The 21,792-nt window shown below is 45.5% G+C and overlaps 1 protein-coding gene across 2 annotated transcripts in view; it reads right to left on the bottom strand.

The window, feature by feature from the left end:
• The window catches only part of LOC111850893 (cadherin-20), a 54,818-nt gene that overhangs the window by 20,691 nt on the left and 12,335 nt on the right, over positions 1 to 21,792 (bottom strand). Inside the window, exon 1 of one of the 2 annotated variants that reach the window (XM_072710477.1) lies at positions 3,586 to 3,664. The exons of the other annotated variant lie outside the window; for it this stretch is intronic. The gene's annotated coding sequence lies outside the window, so the exon portion shown is untranslated. Of the gene's footprint in view, positions 1 to 3,585; positions 3,665 to 21,792 lie in introns of those variants that run through there. 2 annotated transcript variants of the gene reach the window in all.

Genomic DNA, 21,792 nt, shown 5'->3' with positions numbered 1-21,792 from the left:
ATTAATATAAGATTACTGGCTATTCAGTGCCACGTCACGATTCAGTTAATTGCAGTTGAATAATAATAATAAATAATAATGGTATTAATAATAGCTTTGAAAGACAAGCAATATCACGAAAGACAAATATGTTGAGGCACAAAATCCTTCAGACCGAAAATAATACATAACGATAGAAATATTGAAAAGAAGTAGAAGAGAATTACACCCACTTTGGACAACTATGATTATACATGCTGGCCATCAACATGGGTGATCAACCTGGGATTCCAGACCACCCCCAGGGGGCCCAGGGCTCTGGCCACTACCCCTGACTAATGCTCACTTTTCGTTTGGTTTCGTGGCGACAGGTGTGGCACCGTCATAATGACGGCAAACTGTTCTTTACCTGGGTTTCACTGACCACCACTGGAGGCCTGCATGATGTCATCTTTGTCCTCTGTCCTTAACAGCCCGTAAAAATGGCCACATTTATTGCCGGCAGGAGGAGGTAAAAGAATAGGGGTGGTGGTGGTTGGGCAGGGGGGCTGAGGGCATGCCATTATATACTTTTTTGTTCCCAAGAAGCCAGCAGTTCTGTTTTGTGGGGCATTGTAGGGGGTGCTGAGCCTCAGTCTATCGTTAGTGGGCAGAGACAAAGCCGGGGGCAGAGCTGGAGGTGGGGGAGGTCTGGAAGGCGCCCCAACAAAGTGGAGGAGCGCCGACCTGTGCCGCCCCCTCCCTTTCAGATCATTCAAGTGGACCTTTGTCATTATGAAGTCAAATTAGCTCCCAGCCATCTTGCCTGCTTCTTTAAAGAGTCCCCCCCCCGCCATCTCCTAATCTTCCACCCCACCAGCCACAGCCTTCTGAAAAGGGTCACAGCTCCCCCCTACACCCACTCCCCTATGCTTCCATTTTGTCCTGTCTAATGAGGTGACACCCCACATAATTGTGTTGTTGGAAAGAGTCTGGAAAAGCACACAGTAGTTTCCCCCGAGTTTTTAAAAGCAGATTTTTAAAAGCTGAATGTTTTTTTTTTTTGTAACAGGGTGGCTTTAAGTTCGGAGAAAGTGTCTCCTCTGAAAAGTTTCAGGAGATATTAATGTTTATGCTTCCTTCTTTCTCTTCCAAAGTTCCGGAAGACGTTCATGTTTATGCTCCCTCTTCCTTTTTCAAAGTTTCAGAAGAGCAGATCCAAATATTTATGCTTCCCTCTTTCTTTTCCAAAGTTCCGGAAGATGTAAATGTTCATGCTTCCATCTTTCTCATCCAAAGTTTTGGAAGATATAAATGTTTTACCCTTTCTCTTCCAAAATATATGTGGATTGTGGGCAAAATGGAGTGATTTACAATCTTCTTAACTATCTTCTTAACAAGACAGTAGACGGGAATCTGGGAGGGTGTCGGAATTCTGACTCCCAAGTACGGCACGCCATAGCGCTTACGCCACGGCAAATTTGTAAAACACAATCGATTCGGCACGGTGGATGAGGGTGGCACTGTGATGATGGGCTCACTTTTGACCCCCCACATGGAGAGCCCCCGCCTTGTTCGCATGGCCTGGAGATTTTCCAGTCAGTGGGCACCAAAGCACTCTTTTGGCCTCTCGGAGTTGGATGTGAGATTCCTCCCACCCCAAGAGTAGGGCGTAGGTGGACACGATAGTCTTTGCAGCCAAATTCGCTGAAACAGCTGCCTCTGAGAAGCTGCCTCTCTTTCTGCCTCCGAGATGTTGAAAACCAGTCAGAGGAAATCCCCCACCGAGGTGTAGGGGACAGACCCCTGGGACGGTAGCATGATGTTTAACAGCCAGGTGACTGATACAATTCACAAGGCAACGAAAGCAGCTGGTCTTTGGCTCAGTATGCTTGGGGTGTGGGCTCATGTTCTGAAGGTCATGGGTTCAAATCCCATGGCTCCCTAGCTGTCTTTGCATGGATGTCACTTTGGGCATAATCATCCGTTAAATAAGTAACCGAAAACTGAACCTTTCATCTCAAATCACAAGCTATGCTGCATGCTTGTGAGAGCTGGGCCATCGCTCCTAGCCCCCCCAAAACAAACAGCAAGCTTCATTTATAATACAGGTATGTAGGGGTGTTTGTCCTTGACTTTGTCCATCCCCCGAAAGATGCCGCATTTCAAACACCCCCTTCAAACGGAAAGGTTGAGGAAGAAGGGGTCACACCCCCGAACGTGAAGCGTGTGTGGACCTACTGGGCGGAGGCGGGGTGAGTTATAGACAGCACATTAGCATAGAGACCTAAGGGTGCACCAACCAAGTTCATCTGAAGCAGGGAAACAGCAGCTGGTGGCTTCAGAGGTCTGAATACCGATTTTCTCTGATCTGAATACCAATTTCCTGTATAAACCTCACTCTGCCATCTACCACATTCTATAAAGAAGAGAGGAACTATAATGCCAGGCAAATGTTTGGACACACCAAGCCACTTACAAAGGAGAATGCTAGAGTGACGCATCACTTCACCTGGGCTCCTGACCTAAATCAAGTAGAGATGGTTTTGAAGGAGATTGACGAGAGAGTGATGGAAAAGCGGCCAATGAGAGCTCAGCATATATGTGGGACCTCCTTCAGGACGGCTGGAAAAGCATCCCAGGAGGCCACCTCATGAGACTGGTGTATAGGAGCCAATAGGGTCGGTCAGTACCTGGGGAAATTGGGGTTAAGGACCTCGCTCGACACATGCCCTAGGCGTCCCTCTAAGGTCAGAAGTACCAGAATCTTCCGGAATGGCCCGGGGGACGCCTGCTCTCATTTCTGATGGCACGGCGCATGGCTCCGCCTCACTTTCGGCATCGCTAATCACTGGCCGCCACACGGATAATGGCTCGGATGTCTCCCTGCCCCTTTTTCCGGAATTCTTGTCAATCTCTCGCCCTATTTTCCACTCCAATTTAAAAGATAGGAGACAGCTTAATGGTTTGGAGTGGATGGGGTGGTGGTGTGGGGGCAGGGGGGGGGGGGGGGATGTCGTCTGGTTGAAAAATTAAACCCTTGACTGTGACTGCAGAATGAGGCCTGAATGTTAAACCAAATCCCTAATAGCAGAGTAATACTTTAGCACGGCGCGGTTTAGCAGCAGACAGACCGGATGTGTGCGGCATTAATTACGCTTTCCACGGAGCATCCAATCACCATTACGAGGCTTTGCCCCTTCTGCCGTTTCCCCAGTGTTAAAAGCCACGGCCAGATTTTATAAGCAAAAATGCAAAAAGGCAAGACCTCAGATGAAACGACTGACTGTAAACAAAGACATCACACCTGTTGGGCTTTGGGCGGGAAGGTAGGACCGAAGAAGCCGTTGACAGGCCCCCGTTTAGTCAGAGAACCTCCAGCTCAAGTAGAAGTTGCCCTGTTACATCATACATACATATCAAAAACCTTTCTAGGATCCCCTGAGCAAAAGCTCTTTAAAATTCTACTGCTTACCTGCCTCCTCTCTTCCGCCCTCATTGTCTCCTCCTGACAGCTTTCCTTTCTACTCGTTCTCCGCGCTCGCTAAATCCCACCACCGAGCCCGTAAAAACTTCCGAGGATGGCTTATGGATCCCCTCCCCCCCAAGCCCCCATTGCCGACTCACCGCACTCGTCCCAGCAAAGTCACCTTGAGCGCCTCTTACACGTGTTGAGCTCCCCCGTCCGCTCAAAGTTTCATCTTGGCTCTCTCCGTCAGTGAGAAATACTCCACGGGCGGAGGGAGAGATTCAAGGATTGTGGGAGGTGAGGGGGAGAGAGAGAGAGAAAGAGAGAGAGAGAGGCGGCCCTCAGTAACCCCTCAGCACTGTCATAATCCTCAGTCTGGTCGCGGGAATCAATGGCATCAGTCCAGGGAGCTGGTAGAGGGTTTTGGGGACCTTGGGGGGCGGGTTTCACTATAGAGGCCACCAAATTCTACTCAAGGGTGTTTGAGAGTGATGTGAAGTTCCTCTTTGTGTGTCTACGAGTGCAGCATGGTGGGCTGTTAGGGGAGGTGTGGGGGGGGGGGGTGTATTTCTTTAACAGTTAAAGCCATACGGGGCACAAACCTTTCCCAACCCCCCTCAATGCAGAGGGATAATACTTATGAAATAAACCATGACCTTCAGGGTCGCACCCAAGAGTGTGTGACATCACCACCAGCAGTAATGAAAAATATGGATGCTCTGCTGTCAAGTGTTTTTTTTTTTCTTTATTGATGCCCAAAAAAAACGAGTGATAAAGTGGTACGTTAGCGGGGTGTCACCCGTCAGTCTCCCTGGGAGTGTAGATCAAAGAAATAAAACCTTGAAAATCAGGTTGGGAAAGGAATCTGGGATAAAATAATACATAAAGAGAGCGTGTCTGAGAAACAGATTTGCTGCTACTCAGTGCCCAAAAGGACCCTCTGTGCAGAGGCGTCCGTGCCCATGCCTCATTAAAATACTTCTGGTCTAAAATTCAAATCCACTCTTAAATTGGCTCTTTATCGTACTTGGCACCCGTGTCTCGGGCCACAGAATCAGCCTCCCATGTGAAGGTAACAGATGTGGAGAGTAAGCAAACAAGACAAAAAGCTCACAAAATAAAAGACCGGGAGCGTTGCACTATCTCAAAGCTCGTCTGATCTGAGAATAAATGAGTTTTTTTTTTCCTCTCCCTCTTTTTCTTTCTTGGAGTGTATCACACGCGGGAGAAACTTCATTCCACCCCGCTTTTGTGCCCTGTCACGTCATACACCTTGAGTTTTCCCTCCGACTAAATCTTTCCCTTTTGCAAACGTTTTGCTCTCTCCCCGCTACCTCCTTTGAAGCTACTTAATCTTCCTGACAGAGTAATTTAGTCTGTTGCACGGCACAGAAAATGCAAACTGAACCTGGGCGACCAGATGGTCAAAAGGTACCAGCACCGATCAATTCCGTATATTTTCCCCTCTTCCTTTCACTGTCTCCTTTTCCCATTTGCCAGTCCATTCTCTTCCTCTCCTTCTCCCTGCTGACTCCTTTGTTCCGGCAGGGGGCCTGCCTGGTTACAGCCCTGGCCGATCTGTCAGCACACGCTTGGGTAGCGCCCCAGAATGGCCGAGACCCCCCTTTTGTCCTGGCTGCGTGGCTTTCCACACCGCTGCACAAACGTGGCCGCCCCTCCTGGTCAGCAAGCCCAGGCCATAATTGCCAGAACAAATTGAACTGGGGGGGGGGTCTTATCGCAAAATAGGGGGTCCCATTTATTGAGGGGAAGGAAGATCCAAAAACAAGGCCTGTAGAGGCTGCCCACAATCACAGCGTAGAAATAGATTGGATACAGTTGATTTCGGACACAGCTAGTGAAATATGTTGCATGTAATAAGCACGTGTAATTCCACCAATAAGTCCCGCCCACCATAATAGGCGTCCAGTCACGGCTGTTCAGATGTGTGACTAAGTAATGGGCGTCCGATCTCATCCAAGCCTCGTGCTTTTCAACTTTGATTAACATTAACAAACAGTCAGGCCGCTAAACAGCTGCTTGCGCTCAGATACAATGCCAGTCATACAGCCCCTGAAAAGGGCTATGCGTATTTAGGAACATACATGTGTAATTAAGGACCGTTTTGGGAGGAAGTCTGATTTGTCACTGTGTCATTTAAGGTGATTGCCCAATGCCGACAACACGGTAGCAAAAAATCACCCTCATCGTTCGTGTAATACCGGAGTTTTATTCCACTTTGGTTAAGTATTTTCCTTTTCTATGGGAAGAGATTTCATTGCTAACAGTTTTTGAGAAAAAGGCATTATTTGTTTTTACAAATGGAGAGTGGGATTTCACATTAATGGCAGTACTTAAAACAGCTAGCTATTAAATCAAAGACTCCTGCCCAAGTGTCATATTAATCACAAGAGACATAAATGCACAAAAAAAATCACATCTTAGCTTTCATATATATTGGCAACGCTATGCCTTCAGAAGATATAAAGAGCATAAGGATTTCAAGGCAAAATCTCCATAATAATTAATTCATCACCCAGGGTGGTTGGAGAATGATGTATAACAGCGATTCTCAAGGATGTGAAGTGGAAACTACACACTGTTTTCTATAAATTAAAAAAATCAATTAGTTTTCCTTGTACATATTTGAGTTTGAATTATAAATCAAACTGCACAACCACTACAGTATATATCAGATGAGTCTACACAGGTGATAATTAGTCTATGGTGGATTTTCAGCAAACACACAAATGAACCGAAAACCTTCCCGTAGCTGAAATTTGAGGCTAAGACCTACAGGATCAAAGAGTCATGGAAGTTTAGTGCAGAGTAGTGTTTTATAGGCTGACCGAGGATTCCAAGGCCCTGGGATGCGGAGTTTGTACTCATAACACCTGGAAGCAATCTGGTCTCCCAGGTGATCGGCATGGTAACGCTCGATGGAACTGGGCTTGACACTCCTGGCGAATTTGGCTGTGCTGCTACCGCCGCCGGGGAACAAACATGAAAGGAGGAGAGATTTCAGGAGACGGCGGGTAAGTCTCAGAGTCGCCGAGATGAGAGGGGGCCGCTCCCTGTTTGCCGGAGATTTAAAGTGGCACGACCGAAATCTCACTACAAAGTGATCCCGTATCTCTGTGGGGCGTGAAGGAAAAGCTTTTCATCTATCCCGTACTATCAGGGGGGGACAAAGGGGAATTAAGTGAGGAAGGGTTCGTTTACATCAAGCATGTTTGTGAGCGTGCTATTATGTGTTAGCCACGTGTACTTGGATGCGTGGGACAATATGTATTGCGTGTTCTAGGTTATGTATGTGCTCGGGTAGAGAATTTTAGGTTTGCTTGTTCTTACCAGATGTAAAATTTGAACTTAATGGTTCTGACCAAAATTTGATGAACTTTTTGTAACTGATAAGGTTTCTGCTCCTGGGATGGAAGGGAGCTTCCCAACTCCCTCAGCACCCCAGAACCCTTTTCAAATAGCCAACCCCCCCCCCCCCCCCGACGCCAACACCAAGATCTAAGAGGTTACTGCTCTTCCAAGTTGGCTGCTCAATAAATTGTTTTTAAGTTGCGTACAAAGGGACATACTCCCGGTTGCTAAAGAAAGACTGATTTACCTGTATCCTGATTTATGCTTGTGATTATAAATATAATAGATTAGTTTACTACCACTTTTTAGGTCTCCAAAAATGAAAAAATGGAAACATAAGAGGGTTACTGCACACGTAATAAATCTCAGTAGACTAATTGCTCAGTGTGGATGTTATGGCTAACACCTCCTCATTTCTGGCTTGGGTTGGGTGTTGTGCTGGAAGATTGATGGGCCTCATTCGGGGGTCAGTCCTCATTCAAGTCCCCGCAGTCAATGGAATAACAATTTAAAATCAATATGCTCCGGAGCGTCGCCGGAGTCCCCAGAGGAAGGTCAGGATTTAGTCACGAAAAGCCGCAAGTGAAATCCGCTAATGAAGCTGTACGGTGTATTTTAATGGGAAAGAGTATTCCTGTTTATGCCAGATGTAAATAGATCATTGCTTCCCGTGAACCATGAGAAGGGTTTCACTTTGAGAGGAGGTGTGATAAATAATCCCAGAGTTTCCGGGAAATGAAAGCTGGAGCTTTCAGGAGGTCCACTGAGGGTGGCCTTAATTGTGCCACTCGTGACGACTGTGCAGACGCCGGCTGCTCCTGAATCGCAGGAATCACCTGCTTTCAGCCTGTGCTGATTGTTTGCGCAGGGTATCGTCAGGTCGGTAAGCTCCTGTGGCCAAAGGAGAGATTTATCACAAAACGACAGGTGTCCGGAGAGCAAGGAGGCGGAGCTTTGCTTCAGGTAGACTGGGGCCAGAGAAGGTCTAGTCTGACTTCAAAAAGGCAAACGTTTCTGCCGTTTAAATTTATTTTAATCAGAAAGAAGAAACACTTAGAAATGAAAAGCCCAGAGACTGCAGAGGATTTGGTAACAGAACGACCCGGAGTCATTTCATTGCCTTGCATAACCCGCATCCCCACACCCCTCTTCGGCCGCTGAGTTTATTCGAACACCCGTTTGGAAGTCTGGGAACATCGGCAATGCTCTTTGATTCATTATTTCTCAAACCCCGGCACTACTCGGCTGAAAGATCTCGCCAGAAGATGAGCAGGCGCTTATCCTTAGGAGCCGCTGGAGCGTCTCGGGCCACCTTTCAGTCCATATGGAAATGAGGCGAGATGGACACGGCCCTCACATTTGGGATTTCGGCAGCGTGGTGAGTGCTGAGGCCTACTTTTTGTTGTTAAACACACGTGTCTCCGAGTGTTACAGGGTGCAATCCAGCAGTGGTAGCTTGAGAGCTGGTGTGCCCGAGGGTTAGTGGTTTTTTCTAACACGTCTGACTACTTCGCTCTCAACAACAAGTGCAGAGGTTGGGAGTTGGAGCACATTGGGAGTAAAGAGTGTGGGGGGGGGTGTTGGCTCTTAATGCTGCATATTGGCCCTTACTATCCTCACCTCCTGATGCTCGACACCATGGATAAGAAGCTTTCTAAGGAAGAATGGAGCAGGGTGTCTGGAAAATGCACTTGAGTGGAATTTGTACCCCTCTCTCCTCTCCGCTGAAGTACCTGAGGTCATTTTCACAAAGGTGGTGATACCAAGCTTTCAGAGGGCTCAAGTAGTGGGGAGGAGAAAGCGAGATCAATGCAAGGCAAAGATTATCACACCTGCTGCCCTGGCTTCATCATTTCTCAGTAGCTTAAAGTGGTGTTTGCTTGTTCCCTTGCTCACATCACCACAGAAATGCACCACGGACCGGCCTATGTGCATCAGTAATTCCGAACATTCCCAGGTGCCCGTTAGGAACATTTGCAAGCCTGCTAATGAGTAATTTAACGCAGCTTAGATATACCATATTCCTCCGGAAATAGAATGAAGCGTTGGTAGCTCGGTGTGGAAGTCAAGCAAGACAACAAAAGGATATGAAATCCTTTCATGACCGATCAGAATGGCCTATAGGATTTGTGTCAAATGCAAGACACATAATTATTCCTGAAATCTTTCGCTGAAGTGATTTTTGGCCGTTTTGTTGGCACTGGGGCTTTTGATTCGACACTGGCTTTTAAGGAGTTGTCAGTTAAGTATTAGCTTCCCAAAGCTAATTCAAAGTTTGTACAGACATACTGGACAAGAGATTCTGGGACTTATAGGGTAATGCTCTTTCTGTCGGCTTCTGTAGTCTAAACTCCGCCTGCCAAAGGTCTTGTCTCGTATTTCCTTGAAGCCTCTACATGACACATATCATGTAATAATGTTCACAATGCTGATTTAGCTAATTGCGTATGTCCGGCTGTCCCCTTTGATCAGAGAATTCTTGCAGAAGTCCCTGGGATATTTCAGAGTTTGCCAGCAGAGGAACTTCGTCACGTTGCTCCGTTCAGCTTCTGTTCTCTTGCATCGTTTGGCTACTGAAGGTGCACAAGGCCGATCTTGGCAGGATAATTCGATACGAACAGCAGTCAGAGCCGACAACAATCAACAGGGGCTTCTGTTGCATCTTCAATTTGTGGCCCCTGTCATCTTGAGGCACTGTGAGTCCCTGTGGGGCAAGTCTTTGTGACATTTTATTTTTTTTATCCTGGTCTCTTTTCTAGAGGAGGTACTTGACCTGAGTTCCTCCCTGCCTCATTGTGCAAGCTGGACCAAGCACAAAGACAAGAGAAGCCACAGGAGCTGACATGAGGCAGACAGCTCGCCACACGGTGGCTGTGCGCCGTAGGTGCAGCACATTCCCATCCTGCCTTCGGCGAGATCTACGGGCATGTCGGGGGAAATGATCCAGAGCAAATATTATGCTGTCCGGCTGCATTACAGCCTGGTTGGAGGGGTGGGGGTAGGGGGGGGTTATGGATGGGGTGGAGGGGTGTGCTTGCACTAGCAAGGACGGTGTGTAAGCCAACAGACTTTCACATGCTATTTGTTCACACTTTCGTACCTGTGTGGATGGGCATGCACACTGTAAAGGGGGGTGGTGAGGGGGATTTCAAGGGCCAACACTGTACACTTTCATGAATCTCCAAGCGACACCCCTGCTGAAGGGAGAACATGTGTCTGAGGCAGCAACACAAATGCCAGTCTGACCGATAAAACAAAGAGAACAAACTTTAAAGTTCTCTTTTTTTCCCAGAGTGGTGCGTGGCTCAGCAGGTTAGGATGCTGTGGCTGTGTTTCGATGGTCCAGGCGTCAGTCCAGATCTCGGGGTCGGCAGAGTGATGTCACTGTCAGGCCCCTGAGCGAGGCCCTTAAATCCCAGTCTGACCCTGCTTTCTTATAAACATACATAATTTTGTACCCAATGTACTTGCACACATCTTCGTGTAAACAATAGGCAGGTATAAACAAATTTCACACCAGCTTTTTATCAAACAAATTGGATTTTTTGTTTTGTTTATTTTAATATACTATATTCGTTTACATCCCACTGCCCTGTGCCTCCCGGGGATAGACCACAGGTTATCTGCAACCTTTTGCTGGATTAGTGGTTGGAAGATATATTGATGTATGAATATTGCAGTTTAATGGATTGTGTATCCAAATCTGCAGTATATCGGCACAACTTCCATCATCTTACTGGTATCCAGTTTGATCAAAAAACTAGACCAACTAGAGGGGTTGATGGGGTATATTTACTCATATTTTTCCAATTATGATACGGTTTTCTCAACACGCACAGGTTCAGTGAGCAGTCGGCTGGCAATTTCGATACTAACTCAAAACGTGTTTTTGTTGTTCTCTAAATTATTATCCCCGATTATAATTGGAAGTGAGCAACAAAGAGGCACGAGCGATTACATGCCGTTTATCCCCTCTACTCTGGAGGAAGTCATTTGCCCCCGAACGCTCCAAGTGAAAAATAGCTAAATTAATTATGCGTATTAACGGCAGAGGACTGTAAACGAAGGTAGGGATTTAATTACCCTTGTGGACGCTGACAGCGGGCTTGTTGGGGCCTAACTCAGATGTGATTGTTTTTATTTTCCCACAACAGCTAATCTCCCGCCTTCTCCCGTGGTGACATTTGCCATTTTGATGCCGTGACGGCTGTTGTCACTTGCCTTATTGCCTTATTGCCTTATTGCTAGTTTCCTCAGGTGGGCAATGGATTAGAAATACAGGACGTTAAAAAACACGGAGTTTCCACGGAGCCTTGCCCATTCCTTAAAGGCTGACAGCCTTACGCTGGGCTTTATTTGCATTGTTGGCTGCTTGGCTGGTACTGTCTTCTCTGACTAATTTTTATAGATAGTTAGTTTACCGGACTGCTCTGGGGGTTGCTAACCTTTATGCTAGAGCGCCGTGTCTCTCTCTGGGAAAACAGTGAACAAAGAGCAACTTCCTCAGTATAATATCCCACTCTCTAAATCGGTTAAGTGTAAAATGAAGCGGCTTTGTATAGATAAGTCACGGTACATAAAACCATCCGCTAAGCAATTATATCGATGATCATAAAGGGCGCTTGTTTGCGCCTCATTTTCCCGGCACATTTCCTGAGGTCCACAGCCTGTTTAGGGATCTTCTAATCACCGTCTGTCCCTACCCTCACCATACCCCCCCCCCCTCAACCTCCTCCCTCCAGTCTTCAGAACTCTGGCCAAATCTCATTTTCTTCTTTTGGAGTCAACGATTCATTTAACCGACTCGTAAATCAGGTTGTTTTAATGGGAGTCTGAGGTTAACGTAACCCCCCTCCCCCCCATTCTCCCCACCTGCTCACCCACAAACACCCCCCCTGCCCCCGTTTGATCATAAATCACCTCATTGTAATAATCGCCAGCCACTTGACCCCGATGGCCAAACAGATAGCTTAGTGTCACCATGCTAATGACACGCTGAGGTTACAGTCATTTTCTGCTGCTAATTGCCACCCCGGTTAATTCTGAAATGTACGCAACCCACACTGGTTTGCAATGCACCATATGGCCCAGTAGGGGGCTGCTCTCTCCCCAGGACTGATGGAAATGGCCAGCGGAGTGTGGCGCCTACCTTCTGCACTGTGGCTGCGTGACCGGAAAAGTCCTGGATTCATGTGAGGGGAGGCATCGGGTAAAATAGGGTGAAATGCGAGGAGAGTCTAAAAGCTCTCTGACTGGTTCACGGCTTTCTGACAGTCTCAACAAAATGATTTGGCGTAATTCATTTGTATGGCATACGTCCGAGCTACAGCACTTCTTGCAGTTATTTCTGAAGGTATCTGTATCAAGTCCCCTAAATATGTTGACATGCGTTATCATTTTTAAGGCGTGCAACGGTGAAGGAGCTCTGCATTGCTCCACATTACTCTGTGCTTGCTCTGTGCTTGGGTACAGCATACTGAGTGTTCCTCAGGAAGCCAGCAGTGGCGAAAATGCTGATTGATTTAGAAACATTCCGTTTGATGGACAGTTCTATTGCTCCACTGGGGTGAGTGGGGTGATTTCATTAATTATGTTTTATCACCTTTTAGCTGATTGGGGCCCACCTGGGCTGCAGGGGGGTGAGGCCTGTCCCTCAGGCTTATTTGGGTGAACGTCAGGGAGATGTAGGGCTCCACCAATTTTGGACACATGGACTCAAGCACTGAATCGATGCTGTCGTCTTTGTCAGTGTCGTTTACGTCTGTCTTTTTTCGGCTGTTGGAATTGGCATTCTGGAACGCTATGGAAGAGTGAAGCCCCACCCCCCACTGCCCGATGTCTGCCCCCCACCCCCCTCATCTCTCTGTTTCCCCAGTCCGTGCTTGTATCTCTTCTCTGCGGGAGCTTGATAAACACCATCTCAGGACACAAAATCGTTTCGGCCATCAATCTGGGTCCATAGAGCAGCGATTATGGCGCGTTGATGGATTGTGTGGGGCTCACGATTCATGTCAATTAGCTAAACGGGCAGGATATGGATGTTGCGGGGGGGAGGGGGGGGTGGTTGGTGTGTATGGGGGGGGGTAACGGGAAGGACACAAGACTTCGTGAACAGACGGCGGGGTAGGGGGTGAGGGGGGGGGGGGAGCAGTCAATGATCCAGCCAATTTGTAGGCTGACGCTTCTGCATCCTCTCCTGTGAGATGCCTGATGGACGAACAGCTGACACCCCAACAGCGCCCCCTGCAGGCCGCGCTTGCCTCATTAATAAATGCGTTAGATATCTAAGTCTTAGTCAGTTAATTATGTTTGCCCAAATTAATCTGCTAAAACTGATATTGGACAAACAAACTGTACAAAAAAAAACAATTAATAACTGAAATAAAAGACAGTCACTCTGTGGTTACTGAGGTCTGGATAAGAAGCACCAAAGGGCTTTGAGCTGACTCATTTTCAGATGTCCCACGGAGCCTGGGGTGGAGATAATCTTCCCCTAGAACCGTGACGAGATCCATTCCTTAGATCCAACTGAACTCTCTGTGATGTCACATGTCAGTCGAAGATGCATCAGTGTGTCTCATCTTTGTGGCGAAATGATCTCATCATTATCGTGAAGAAACAACAGAGAAAAAAAATCAAAAGATGTCAATGTGGTTAATTGTTGGAATGAGAAATATCAGTTCTGAAGACTCACTCCACCTGATTGGTCAGTGTCACATGGCACTTTAAGGCCAAGATCTGTATAATTAAGCTACTAATTTGCACTGACACATACAGACACCACTGCTTACCAACCCTGCTTCTAGGGATTACCTTGTGTATCTTGATTTTTGTTCCAGCTAAAACTGAATTACTCGATCGCTTGATGTAAAATACTGAGCTAAATGTCATTTCTCTTCGCACGTTACAAGCTAAGGGCTTTTAAAGACATTTTACACGTGTGGTGTAGCTAATAAAAAAGTCATCTCCCTTGATTAATTTGTGCCTTCAAACAAGATAATTTTAATTAGCTCATCTTAATTAAGATGTATACTAATCATTCAGCTAATTTGTGTAGGTCTAGGAAGAGTTGCGATAATTTTGCCCCTGCAAAGCCTAACATTTTATTAGTGTTAGGTGCATAAATAAACAAACTTAACACATTTATCCTGTACTATCACAGTTTTATCACATTATTAGAATTTTAAAAAGTTAATGGTGTTTTATCTTCTCCAGTCCTGCAGGGGGTGCTGGGTTTATATGATCACAGTCGATACCCTCTGTGACCTATAACCTGACCTGTTAGTGCTGGCAGCCAGCGACCCTGGCTGTCTCTACAAACAGCCTGGCTGGCTAGTTTGCTATTCAGTCTTGTTGCTTCTTTGTGTCCAGTCTCAAATGCCCCCTTTTTTATTTGCTTACTTGCTTATTTACTCATTTGCTTAGTTTGATGGTAGTATTATATCCTCTCCTTTTCCTGCTTTTCTCATTTGGCTAATTCCTACATCTTGTTTTCCATTATTGCTCGTTTTGCTCTGGTGAATGTCTTGGCTCTTGATCTCTAGCTTCTTGACCATGACTTCAGCCTAAGTAATTCTTCCCCATCCCCCAACCTGCAGTATCATGACTGATGAACCCCAAAACTTGGTCCAACCTTGCCCTTTATGTCTGTAATGAGGTCCTGGTTGTTGCCCAGAACCCTGTCCTCCTTGTTGTCTGCAACAAACTTACTTTACGCATGAAAAAGCACACAAACAAAAGCAATAAACATAAAATAAATGACAATCCCATACCCCAAAGTGAGAGCAGACACATGTGAACCACCTTCAAGTCTTACTATAATTTCCTTTTGAAGTTCTACAGTTACTCTCACTACTGTCCTCTTTGGTTTGCTGCTATCACTGCTCACTTTCTTAGGGCCCATGATTACTGTATTACTAAATGTACTGTAGATAAAGCACAAAAATTTTCACACCGAACACAGGAACACAGCTTTCGCACATCAAACTTGGTTGAGAGGTACCGCGAGACTGTGAGCCATTCACAGGCATAAGCATCCCAGTGGGTCCATTTACCTTTGTTTCAGCCCAGATGTGTCTCGATCTGTACACGTTTTAGCAGGTCAATTTGGTTTTGTTGAGTTTTTGGTTGAGTCACGGCTTGGTTTTTCTCAACTAACCCGTTCAAGGTCCGCATTGGTAGAGCTGAACACATCTCAACCCATACAAGTTTTAGCGGGAATGCTCGAGTTCCAAGATTTTAGTTAAGGTACAAGTCGGAAAAAATTCAGCAGACATGTTCGACGTCCAAGTTGGTCGAGTTGAGGTGTTCGAGTTCCAAGGTTCTACTGTATGTGGAGAAGCTATTTAGAAAAGTTGCATATATTAAATAGGACACTGTATTGTGTGTATGTACTTGTGTGTTGGGGGGAGCTGACTTGATGGGTCAACATTAGGCCCATCTCACAGAGGGGGGGGGGGGGTGCTGGTGGGGTGTCAGGAGCACATTGTGTGCTACAGGAGACAGAGGGTTCCTGTAGCTATGGAGCAGGCGCCCAACTGCCTTGCCACTCGATCGGGACATTTTTATGAAGAACATAAGAACATAAGAACATAAGAACTATACAAACGAGAGGAGGCCATTCGGCCCATCGAGCTCGCTTGGGGAGAACTTAACTAATAGCTCAGAGTTGTTAAAATCTTATCTAGCTCTGATTTAAAGGAACCCAAGGATTCAGCTTGCACTACGTTATCAGGAAGACTATTCCATACTCTGACTACACGCTGTGTAAAGAAGTGCTTCCTTAAATCCAGTTTGAAATGTTCTCCCGCTAATTTCCACCTATGGCCACGAGTTCTTGTATTTGAACTAATGCTGAAGTAACTATTCGGTTGAACAGCATCCAAACCTGTTAGAATCTTATAGACCTGGATCATGTCCCCCCTCAGTCTCCTTTGCTTGAGGCTGAACAGATTTAGCTCAAATAACCTTTCCTCGTATGACATTCCTCTAAGACCAGGAATCATTCTTGTGGCCCTACGCTGCACCTTTTCTAAGGCCGCTATGTCCTTTTTAAGATATGGTGACCAAACCTGTACACAATATTCTAGGTGAGGTCTCACCAAGGAATTGTATAATCTTAGCATTACCTCCCTTGACTTAAACTCCACACACCTGGAGATGTACCCCAACATCCTATTGGCCTTTTTTATTGCTTCCCCACACTGGCGAGAATGAGACATGGAAGCATCAACATACACACCAAGGTCTTTCTCATAATCAGCTACCTTTATTTCAGTAGGTCCCATAAAATACCTGTACTTTATATTTCTGCTCCCTACATGGAGTACCTTACATTTGTCTATGTTAAATTTCATCTGCCAGGTGTCAGCCCAGTCACTAATTAAATTAAGATCCCGCTGTAGCTGCTGAGCCGCTAGTTCAGTATCTGCTACACCACCCACCTTGGTGTCATCTGCAAATTTCACCAGTTTACTGTATATATTGGTGTCTATATCATTTATGTAAATTAGGAACAAAAGTGGTCCTAAAATTGAACCCTGCGGTACCCCACTATGAACGCAGGCCCACTGTGACATCGAGCCTCTTATAACTACTCGCTGCTTCCTATCCGTTAACCAGTTATCAATCCAAGTCGCTACAGTTCCTAAAATACCTGTCGCTTTGAGTTTAAGTGAGAGCCTCTTGTGGGGAACAACATCAAAAGCCTTTTGGAAATCTAAATAGATGACATCATAGGCCTTCTTATCATCAACTTCCTGAGTAGCTTCCTCAAAAAACTCCAACAGATTTGTTAAACAGGATCTACCTCTCCTAAATCCATGCTGGCTATCCCTCAAAATGTTATTTGAGTCCAGGTAATCTACCATTTTCTCTTTGATTATAGCCTCCATAACTTTACCAGTTATACAAGTTAGACTGATTGGCCTATAGTTTGACAAATTACTTCTATCCCCTTTTTTGAAAATGGGCGTTATGTTGGCATGCTTCCAATCAGAAGGTACCACACCTTCAGATAAGGATTTTTGAAACAGTAATGTTAAGGGTCGGCAAATAATATCCCTCATCTCTTTTAACACTATAGGTAAGATGCCATCAGGGCCCTGTGATTTATTTATTTTGAGCTTAGCTAGGCTTTGCAAAACATCAGCTTCAGTTATATATATATTAGTTATAGACGATGTTGAATTAGTAATAAGAACTGGTAAGTTACTAGTGTCCTCGACAGTGAATACCCGTGCAAAACTATCATTGAACTCATTTACTATGTCAATGTCGTTTTCAATTATAAGACCCTTACTATCCTGCAGATTAGTAATTTCAGCTTTTAGAGCTCTTTTAGAGTTAAAATACTGGAAGAAACTTTTAACGTCATCCTTAGCCTCCAATGCGATCTTCCTTTCGACATTCCTTTTAGCTCGTCTAATGTCATTTTTTAATTCAGCCTGTAGATTTAGATACTCTTGCTTTATTATGTCATCATCAGTTATTTTCCATCTCTGGAACAAAGCCCTTTTCCTCCTTACTTTATACTTTATGTCCCTATTAAACCACCTAGGTTGCAATTTCCTAGATTTATTCTTGCTAGAAACAGGTATGAAGTCCTCTTGTACTTGCAATAATGTGCTTTTAAAAAATTCCCATGCCTCTTCAACAGTTTTGTTATTTAACTCCATCCAGTTCACGGTTTCTAGTTTTAATCTCATACAATTGAAGTTAGCCTTCCTAACATTATATATTTTTGATTTGGACTTTGCTCTTCGGGCACTAAACTTAACCTCAAATTTAACCATGTTATGATCGCTACTGTCAAGTGGTTCTAAAACATCTAATTTACCAATCCTGTCCTGGTTATTAGACAAAACAAGATCAAGAATGGCATCTCCCCTGGTAGGGGTGTTAACAAACTGAGTAAAAAAACAATCCTGTACTAATTCCACCATCTCAAGTTCATTTTCAGAAGAGCCAGCAACAATGTCCCACTGTATCCCCGGTAGATTAAAATCACCCATAACTACCACATCATTTTTATTGCTCATAATCCTAATATCACTGTATAACAATCTGCTTTCCTCAGCAGCTACATTGGGTGCTCTGTAACAAACACCGACAATTAGGCTATTTGAGTTTGTAGCATCTAATTTTACCCATATAGCTTCCGTACTTTTACTTATATCAGTAAGCTCCCTTGCCTGCAAGATTTCCTTTACATATACTGCAACACCACCTCCCTTCTTACCTATACGGTCTTTACGGAACAATGTGTAACCATCCATATTATATTCTTGTCCATCCTTATCACTCAACCACGTTTCAGTTATTGCTATAATATCATAAGAGTCCGATGAGATAAGAGCCTCTAAATCATGAATTTTATTCCTAATACTCCTGGCGTTTAAATACAGACAACAAAGGGTAGGCTTATTACAGTGCCTACTTATAATATGATTTTTTTGGGCTTTCCGTTTCCCCCCAGTTACATACTTAACTAACCTCCCTGCCCCCCCAGTCCCTAGTTTAAACATTCCTCAACTACTCTACAAATACGCCTTCCCAGTACACTGGTTCCCCTCCGGTTCAGATGCAACCCATCCGGCTTGAACAGGTCCCACCTGTTCCAGAAGGTCCTCCAGTGCCCCATAAACCTAAACCCCTCTTTCCTACACCATCCTTTTAGCCACGCATTTAATCTCCTTATCTCAGCTAACTTAGCCTCACTTGCGCGTGGCACGGGGAGTATTTCGGAAAATACCACCATGGACGTTCTGCTTCTAAGCTTATTGGCGACTTCTATAAATTTATCCTGCAGAACAGCCCTTCTACCCTTGCCTATGTCGTTGGTGCCAACATGCACCACGACAACTGGATCCACCCCAGCTGGGGCCAAAAGCTTGTCCACACGATCTGGAAGGTCTCCTACCTGGGCACCAGGCAGGCAAGACACCGTACGGGACCCTCTATCACGCGTGCACACATAACTGTCTACTCCCCTAATAATTGAATCCCCCACTACCACAACCTCCCTCTTTCTGGGAGATTTTGTTCTTGCACATAACCGAGAAGTAAAACGTGAGCCTAGGAAGCTCTTCCCACATTCGACATATGGCAGGGTTTAGTCTCCTATCAGGATTGTTTGAGCAATTATGTCGGATATGATCCGGGAGACTAAGGCAGGTCTGTTCCTCTCCTGTGCGCAACAACCAAAAGAATTTGTTCCTTGGTAAAAACCAGAGTGGTACAACTAAGTCAGCGTGCCAATAGAACCGGTCATTACTTTCACTTTCAGTTTCATATGGTCATTATTACCTCCATGCAACCCTGCCTACTCACTTTCCCAGTTTGATGTCAAGATGTTTCTCTTACAAGTATGAAGCACACAGATCAGGAACCTCTGCTGAACTAGCTGCAGCTTGCTCAACGTTTCACCGCAAGCTGAGGCCGTGGAACTTTTATGAATAAACTGCGCGACTCAAGTGAACTCTGGCCGGATTAAACCGTGGCAAAGAGATTAACACGGTGCTCACTGGCTGCTTTGTGCCACAGCGTTCGCCCGCATTTCTTCGGCCTGGATTTTTGAAGACGTTGATATTGTGGCAGAACCGCCCCCGAGGCTTGAGTCGAACGTGCCTCGATTGACGCGCCAACAAGATGCTACAGTGGTTATGAACTCCGCTTCCCGTGGGGAATGTTTATCTGCCCGTCCCCTCATTCGTACACAATTAAAAAGGTCGTTATTAGTATGCGTGGCGCACCGCGGCTCAAACAAACGGGAAACGGGAATTGGGGAAAAAAAATCTCCGATTCTGCCTAAAATGTCAATGGGGGGATGGGGTGAGAAAGAAAGGAGTGACATGAAAAGGAAGCAAGCGTCCTGTACAAAGACAAAGAGCTTTTGTCAATCGGAAAGCCTTCCCGTGAAATATCGATTCCCCCCATGATTGTCAGAGAGTGAAGCTTTCGAAAGATTTAGGCTTTAACCCTCCCTCCGTCCCCCCCCAACATGTCATTCCTTCCTTTCATTCAGAGTGTGTGGTCAAGCTGCTGACCCCCCGCCTCCACAAAGCTTCTTGCTCGCTGCGCCGGCCTCTGCTTTCACACTTTTTGAAATGTATTTGCGCCCCCCCCCCACCTCCCCCATCACACAAAATGTTTGTCTTGAACGAGGGAGTCCATTTATATGGTGACCTTTCTGGAGGTGATTCAGTGTAGTGCTTTTTGAGCACCATCGTGTTTTTGTTTTGTCGCTGTTGTTGTTGTTGTGTTTCTTTTGTTTGCACCCGGACGTGGCGAAGGAGTGCTTGTTATCTGTTCTGGTCTTGAGCACTTGAGCAGGGCAATGGCTGGCACACCCGTTCTGCTGCAATTTTTGACAACAGCCCCTTTCTGAGTGGCTCCTCAGGACCCGTGAGTCATTGTCTCACGAAGGGCCGGGACACCCTCTCTTACCCGCCCACCATGGCGCAACATTCCCCCCCCCCCCCCGAGGGTGCTGGTTTCCATACTCCGGCATGGGAGCCAAGATCCCTCCCTTGCCTATCAGACGACACCCCTGGCACAATACTGTACTGACACTGGAGAGCATCTCGCTTACTGAACATTCCTCTTCATTCACCTCGTGCCATAATTTATACAGAGGGTCTGACCTTATTATTAGCCAGTGATATGTTTTGAATCAGTGACTGACAGAGAAAGGGGCCAATCAGCTTTCAGTTGGTGCCTGTGCCCCTGTAGTTCTGCCACTATATACACCCATATATCTATATCTCAATATGTCTTACATATTTCCATTCAGTTATGTTTACCATGGCCATCAAATTGGAAATTTAATCAAGTGAATGACCCATCACTTCATCATATAGCTGAAGATAACAATAAAGATACTTTGACTTTGAATCTGCCCCCCATCCCTGCTCAATAAATGATACAATATGTATATTCACCCCCACACCCTTTTCCATAAAAGCTCTGGTATCTGTAACCCAGACTCTGTGTGTGTGTGTGTGGGGGGGGGGGGGGGAGGATTGGTCAAAGTCAGGATGTTGTTTTGCTCAAGGTCCAAAATGTCGTTTCATGACAAGGTTATATTTAAATCTCCGTGATTTACAGCGCAAGGAACCATATGAGAGCCGCACATGAAAGGCCTAGTTTTCACGTCTGCGATGGATTTCACCTGAATCCCGATGAGCAGGACAGAGAAATATTTACGCCAGTTAATAATTGTCTTTCAGTAGCTGTGCCCCATTTCGCCCATAAATTAAAGTACATCTTTCTACCCTGACTGAAATGCTTAAAAAAATTAGGCAGCATATAAAATTATGTTCTTTAGCTTACATTCAATTGTGGTACAGTTTGGGGGGGGGGGGCGTTCAGAATTCATTAACACTCCATTCTTAACATTGTCCTTTTTAAGATATGGTGACCAAACCTGTACACAATATTCTAGGTGAGGTCTCACCAAGGAATTGTATAATCTTAGCATTACCTCCCTTGACTTAAACTCCACACACCTGGAGATGTACCCCAACATCCTATTGGCCTTTTTTATTGCTTCCCCACACTGGCGAGAATGAGACATGGAAGCATCAACATACACACCAAGGTCTTTCTCATAATCAGCTACCTTTATTTCAGTAGGTCCCATAAAATACCTGTACTTTATATTTCTGCTCCCTACATGGAGTACCTTACATTTGTCTATGTTAAATTTCATCTGCCAGGTGTCAGCCCAGTCACTAATTAAATTAAGATCCCGCTGTAGCTGCTGAGCCGCTAGTTCAGTATCTGCTACACCACCCACCTTGGTGTCATCTGCAAATTTCACCAGTTTACTGTATATATTGGTGTCTATATCATTTATGTAAATTAGGAACAAAAGTGGTCCTAAAATTGAACCCTGCGGTACCCCACTATGAACGCAGGCCCACTGTGACATCGAGCCTCTTATAACTACTCGCTGCTTCCTATCCGTTAACCAGTTATCAATCCAAGTCGCT

This window comes from Paramormyrops kingsleyae, chromosome 4 (genome assembly GCF_048594095.1).
Source record: "Paramormyrops kingsleyae isolate MSU_618 chromosome 4, PKINGS_0.4, whole genome shotgun sequence".
In the NCBI taxonomy this organism is placed as follows: Eukaryota; Metazoa; Chordata; class Actinopteri; order Osteoglossiformes; family Mormyridae; genus Paramormyrops; species Paramormyrops kingsleyae.
Note: the sequence above shows the minus strand (reverse complement) of the source record. Positions and strands in the feature narration are given on the sequence as shown.